Source organism: Eulemur rufifrons, chromosome 18, assembly GCF_041146395.1.
Source record: "Eulemur rufifrons isolate Redbay chromosome 18, OSU_ERuf_1, whole genome shotgun sequence".
Taxonomy (NCBI): domain Eukaryota; kingdom Metazoa; phylum Chordata; class Mammalia; order Primates; family Lemuridae; genus Eulemur; species Eulemur rufifrons.
This window is the reverse complement of record NC_091000.1, coordinates 40,763,004-40,769,304: the sequence shown is the minus strand read 5'-3', so window position 1 is coordinate 40,769,304 and position 6,301 is coordinate 40,763,004.

The following is a 6,301-nucleotide window of genomic DNA, read 5'->3' as shown; positions in this document are numbered from 1 at the left end:
TTACACAAAAAAGAAGAAAGTATATCAAATCATATCAATAAAACATGAGGATGGTAAGAAAGGAAAGGGGGACAAAAAACTACTAGACAGAAAACAATTAACAAAGTGACAATAGTTAAGTTCTTCTCTATTACTTTAATGTAAGTGGTTACATTTCCTAACCAAAAGACATAAAGTAGATGAGTGGATTTTAAAAACACACACACACAAGATCCAACTGTATGCTTTCTATAAGAGACTCACTTTAAAGTACACACATAGACTGAAAGTGAAGGGATGGAGAAAAATATCCCACACAAATGGCAACCAAAAGACTACAAAAAATAAATTGTTAGAACTAATAAACTAATTCAGTAAAGTTGCAAATTATAAAATCAACATAAAAATCAGTTGTGCTTTTATACACTAACAGTGAACTATCTGAAAAAGAAATTAAAAAAAGAATCTCATTTACAATAGCATCAAAAAAGAAGAAAATACTTAGGGATAAACTAAGGAGGCAAAAACTTGTGCTCTGAAAACTGAAAAACACTGATGAAAGAAATTAAAGAAGGCACAAACAAATGGAAAGATATCCTGTGTTGATGGGTTGGAATACTTATATTGCTAAAATGTCCATACTACCCAAAGGGATATACACATCCAATGCAATCCCTATTAAAATCCCAATGACCTTTATTGCATAAATAGAAAAAAAAATTCTAAATGTCGTATAGAGACACAAAGACCCTAAATAGCCAAAGCAGTCTTGAGAAAGAAGACCAAAGCTGAAAGCATCACACTGACTTCAAAATATATTACAAAGCTACAATAATAGATATTCAATGTCACTAATTACCAGGGAAATTCACATCAAAACCACAAAATCACCTCACAACTATTAGGATGGCTACTATACAAGAAAAAAAAAAAAAAGACAAATGTTGGTGAGGATGTGGAGAAAAACCATTGTGTACACTGTTGGTGGGATTGCAAAATGGTGCAGCCACCAAGGAAAACAGTATGGCACTTCTTCAAAAATAGAATTACCATATCATCCAGCATTTCTACTTTTGGGTATATATCCAAAAATTTGAAATCAGAATCTCAAAGACATAATAGCACTCTCATATTCATTGCAGCACTATTCACAATAGTCCAGATGTGGAAACCAACCTAAACATTCATAAACATATAAATGGATAAAGAAAATGTGATACATACATTTAGTGAAATAGAAATCCTGCAATATGCGACAAAGTAGATAAATATTGAGAATAGTATGTTGTCAAATAATTTAGTCACAAACACTGCATGATTCCACTTTTATAAGGTATCTAAAAGCGTCAAACTTGTAGAAGCAGAGAATACAATGACGGTTGCCAAAGGATGGACAGTAGGGAAAATGGGGAGTTGCTGTTGAACAGATACGATGTTTCAGTTATGCAGGACAAACAAGTTCTACAGATCTGCTGTATGACATTGTGCCTCTAGTTAACAATAATGAATTGTGTAAGCAAAATATTAAGAGGGTGTATTTCAGGTAAAGTGTAATCACAATAAAAAAATAAAATTGATATCACAGCCACTTTTTCCAAACACTCCTTCCATATCCTTGTTACTTTTGTCAACACCTCAACTAGACAAGTTTCCTTAGTTGGTGTGTGTAACCCAAACCCTCGTTCCTGTAGGATCCAAGTTTTTGATTTTCTTATTTTCACTGTGTTTCTAAAGGAGTGTGTGTGTGTGTGCATGTGTGTGTGTGTGTTTAGTGATTACTGGGCAAGGAAATACCAAGAGGCACTCTATTGAATAGTGAACCTTCTGGGTTCCAAATCTATTTCTCTTCTCTTTCATTGTATGGCACATTTCCCCCTCAGTCACCCAGGCAAGAGAGAGACACTTTACTTGGTTCAGCATCAAAAGGAGCCCAATATGGATAAGAGACAGTCCCCTTCCAATTTATCTAGACCTCAGCCATATTTCTGGTGGGAACATTCCTTCCTTTGTCACTAAATCAACCAAAATCAGGATTTTAGGGTCATGAGGCAAAAGTTATTCAAGTAGGTTCTTAGATGCAATAGTCAGTAGTGTCAATTCCCCTTAGTTTCAAAACTGTTACATTCTGGTTATGGAAAGCAGTATCATACAGTGACCAAATACTGAAAGCATATCCTTCCTTCTTTATGATAGTATCCCAGCCTTTTAGGGTGTTATCTCTAAGCCAGGTGTCAACAATGAGCCATTAGCAGGCTCTTCCACCATTTTACAAAGCCAGTTGCTTTAGAGAAATAGAGCGCACAGCCTGAACAGTGAAATACAAGTACCTGAGTCCATTCCTATTTTTCCTGTGCCCTAAAATGTGTTTCTTGGTGGGCAGCAATGTTGCAAAGGATTCCATGGTAACGGATCAAACATTCCGCAAGCCCATTCGTTATAGCACTGGATGAAGTACTGAGTATTGGAAAGGCAAATCCATATCCAGAATATGTGTCTACCCTGTGACAACAAAGCACTTCCCCTGTATGATGAGCTTCTCCCATGTGACCAAGTTGTCAATCGTTTTCACACAGGGAATGGTTGATCTCTGTTATTGGCAAATTGGGCACTCAGCAATGGCCTTAGCTGGTTTGGTCTTAACAATGAGAAGAACCTACTGTTGATCTCAGACCTACCTTCCATCCCTGTCACCACTAAAGCCACTTTGGCTGTAAACTTATGAAGAAAAAAACAGCATGACTGGGCAAAGAGGTTAACTGACATGGGTCATCTTGTTCATGACCGAGAATCTCTTCCAAGATGTTTGCCCCTTTCTGATGGGTATCTATGAAGAACATAAGATTTTCATACTCTGTTTCCACTCATATACCTCTCTCTCACATCTTGTCACAAATGTTTCAATTCTATTCTTTCCAGCCTTTGGCAGTTGACCAACCCACTAGCGATTGCCCATAAGTCAGTATGTTTCTGGATTCAGGCCATCTCTCACTTCACATAAAGTTGAAAAGTATGATACACCATCTAAAGTACTGCTCATTTAGTTTATCAATGCCTTTCACGGCCACTCCTGGGTGAGATTTTGTATTGCAGCCATCCACTTTCTAGTGGGGGTTCATAATACAAACATGGACATCCCTAAACCAAGCCTGCATTCATTCTCCCTGAATTAATAAGTAGTAGGGAACTGCCCAATAGACTATAGGTCTGTGTTACAGGACAGGTAGTGAGGCTGCAGGAATGGGTATGACGGAAGTCTGAGCTATCTTCTCATGCAATTTGTGTCTCCCACACATGCTAAGATCTAGTCCTAGATATACCATTTCTATTTTATAATGACACAGTGCTGAGTATGCCCAATTTTATGGTTAAATGGATCCAGTAATACCCATTTCTTCAGTATGGGAAGGTCAAGTTTCAGAATCATGTGGTACCCTCTTTACCAAAGCTCAAGTATATACCAGGGCTCAGTGGCAAGTCAGAAGCCACTTTTGAAACTTCATTCAGCTCCTTCAGAGTTGCCAGCAGAGGGAAGCAAGGTCTGACTTCAAACACGAGGCATCTGTACTGTAATTCTCTTACTCGAGCTTGCCAAACGCTCTCTATGAGCACCTCTGTCTGCTCCAGCCATTTCAAATTCCATGGTGTCTGCTGGAACTCAAGACTCAAGTGTTGGCTTGCGCTGCAGCCTGAACCTGCTATTGCATTCTATTCCTCTGGGTCTAACTGTCAACCTTACAGTTTATTCCTAATAATTGCATCAGAGCAGCAATGCCCAAATGTGGTACACACTGCCTGCATAATGCAAAGAAGCCTACTGAGCACTGGGGTGGGTAGTATAAGCTATTAGCCTCAGATCACTGGACACTTATAAAAACTTCACCTATGAGTCAGACCTCATAACTTTTGAGAGATTTATCTCCTACCCCCATCACACACATTTTTACTAAGGCATATAAGAAACTTGGTATGTTTTGCTCATCAGATCCAATTAGCCTGGTATCATCAATTAATGTACCAATTTAATGTTGTTCTATAGAAGCCAGCATATCCAGAACAATCTTTGTACCTCTCTTGGTATGATGGATTCTAACTCTTATTATCAGCCTAGAAATAACTAGAGCTGTTTGGGTGGAAAATAATTGCTTTGTTTTGGAGACAACTGTCCCATATGTAGTCAATTTTTTTTCTTTCTTTCTTTCTTTTTTTTCAGATAAGCAGTGGTTCTCTCAGAAAGTTAAAAGATTTGCTTCTGCTTGCACAGGAATTTGGGGGAATTTGAAGTTTCAAAGTTTTCAGCCTTATTCAAGCCTGTATATATGTCTTTATTGTATGCATCAGGGTTCCAATCCTTGACCACCAGTGCCATTATATTGGAGATATGAGGTAGAGCATTTAATTTGCACTGCAAACTCTGTTTATTTAAAGGCAAAATTTAGATTTTCCACACACCATGAATTCCTCACTATTACAGGAGAAGAGGGAATCTGTTTAAAACTTCTAAAAATCTTTCTAGTTCCCTCATGCATATTCTTAATTGCACACTCATAGGTTTTAATTTGTCATACTCCCTGTGTTTGTTCTCTAGGACCAGAAAAGGAAGCTGAATAGCTTCAATATTTAAAATCACTACTGTTTTCATAACAAGTAAATGCAACCTGATTTCCCTTGAGCTCCGTTTCATCCTCTGCTACCATCAGTGAAAATGAATGCTAGTAATCATGATGCCTCCATCTGTCATAAATTACCCATGTCGCCTCCCCTCTCTTTGTAAGAAGCATATCTCTTGTTCCTCAAGTATATGAGCAACTTACTCCTTTTGAATTTTATTGTGAGGTTCTGTTTCCTAGGGCAACTTGCAATACCAATTATTCTATGTCTGAGTCCCTGCAGAAAACAGATGGCACATTCAAACAGGATGATCCAAGGATATATTACTTACAAAGTACATGTGAGCAAAGGAAACCACAAAAGTTGGTATAATAATTCAGGGTTAGTAGTGGCAGAGTTGTTGATATCCTTAGGCTGAGAAAGCAATTGGTCCCTGAATGCAGAAAGAGAGAGTCAAGCAGAGAAGGCCACCTGGAAAGATGCAGTCCTTTAAAGAACTCAGCTCACCTGAGCTGACCTATCAGGAAAGAAATCAGAGGAAGACATATTCTGATCTCACTTTGCTTTCTCCTTCCAGTAATCACCTGCCCAGACTCTTGGCTAAAGTCAACCAAAAGTCAGAGTGAAGGAAGCCTATTGATGTAGCTATCCAGGTCAGCTCCCGAGGGGGAACACAGAGTGGAAAAGGAGAAAGAATGAGGTTGAAGAGGAAATAGGAAATACACCCAGTACACACGGGCAATTCTTTCTTAACTAATCATGATTCAGATAAATGTTAAAATAAGGGATGAACTGCTAGGCAGAGACACTGGGAGTTGAGTTGCATAACAGATATGGGAGGGAAAAGATGTTTTCATTATCGATGGTTAGGGGGTAGGTGGTTTGGCAGATGGTTTGCTTTTGTCAGAATAGCTGGAAGAAAGGCATGGAAGGGAAGGACAGTGTGCTATCCGTCTCAATTGGATTCAGATCTACTAATTAAAGCTTTAGAGAGAGAGGAAGATAATGAAGGGGTGATCCACATGAGTTGCTGTGAGACACAATGGCACGCTTAGCATGCCATTTTGGATTACTACCCTCCACCTACCACCCCAAATCTGCTCAGATCATGATATGACTATGTCAGCATGAGGGTCCAAGGAACTTTATGTGACTTTGGCAGCTTGAGGTTTTGCCACCATGAGAAAACCTTATAAAGTACCTAGATGTTCTCACATATGACGTTAGGATCAGGAAGTGGAGATGGTACTGCCATAAAATAGTTTTATAAGTATCACATATTAATGAGGGGACCAGAACTGAAGAACCTTGGTGACATGTCTGTGAATACATGTGAGACAACTCCAGAGACTCACAGAAGTGTGAAAATGAATTTTGGAAGGGCTAATGTACTATATTTAGCAAGAGGTGTCAAGAGTCAGTGAAATTTTGAATATCATCATTAAAAATGACCATTTTGAAACCACAAACTAAGAAGACCTAAGGGAACACAATTTGCCCTATTTGGGTCAGTTTTTAGGAGAATGGTTACCTTTCCTCTGCTACCAAAATTAGTATTTGTCTGATCTAAATTTATTTTCTATGATGTAACTTTGTTAACAGGAATGAAGTTCTAGCTCAGTTACTAGAAGGGCCAGGAATCTGTCATTGCTTTAAACATAGACAAATAAGAAGCATAAAAAGTTTACTCTCTAGTAGTTTTTTTCTGTAATAT